The following is a 793-nucleotide window of genomic DNA, read 5'->3' as shown; positions in this document are numbered from 1 at the left end:
TTGTCATCCAGAGTCTTTGAGCCAGGACAGAAAGTTCTGCTATTTAATTCAAGGCTCAAATTATTCCCTGGGAAATTAAAATCCCGGTGGAGAGGTCCATATGTAATTACAAGTGTGTCACCATATGGATACGTAGAGCTTCAGGATAATGAATCTAACAAAAAGTTCATTGTTAATGGACAGAGAGTTAAACATTATCTTGAAGGCAACATCGAGCAAGAATGCTCAAAACTGAGACTTGATTAGAGCTCAGTGGTAGTCCAGCTAAAGACAATAAAGAAGCGCTTGCTGGGAGGCAACCCAGCCATGTACAAAGTTTAATTACTAATTAAATAAATTTTCTTTCTTTACAGGTTTAGAGTCTAAGTATCTTCAAAGGTGAAATAGCAATTGGTTGAAGTCACAGAGTTACAGGGAAATTTGGAAGCTCACTGGCGTGAAAAAGCCAGTAAGAAATACTTTGGGCGTTGAACGCCCAAAAGAAGCACCCACTTGGCGTTTAACGCCAGTAAGGGTGGCCATCTGGGCGTTAAACGCCAGAAAGGAGCATCTTCTGGGCGTTAAACGCCAGAAAGAAGCACCTTCTGGGCGTTTAACGCCAGTCTGCTAGCATCCTGGGCGTTCAGAAAAACGCTCAGTAACAAAGGACTTCCTGGCGTTCAACGCCAGAAAGAAGCATCATCTGGGCGTTGAACGCCCAGGAGAAGCAACAATTGGGCGTTAAACGCCCAAAACATGCACCAGTTGGGCGTTTAACGCCAGGATGGTGGGGAGGAGGTAAAATTCATTTTTT

Source organism: Arachis duranensis, chromosome 10 (genome assembly GCF_000817695.3).
Source record: "Arachis duranensis cultivar V14167 chromosome 10, aradu.V14167.gnm2.J7QH, whole genome shotgun sequence".
NCBI classification, from domain to species: domain Eukaryota; kingdom Viridiplantae; phylum Streptophyta; class Magnoliopsida; order Fabales; family Fabaceae; genus Arachis; species Arachis duranensis.
The sequence above is the reverse complement of the archived record's forward strand: the minus strand, read 5'-3'. Positions refer to the sequence as shown.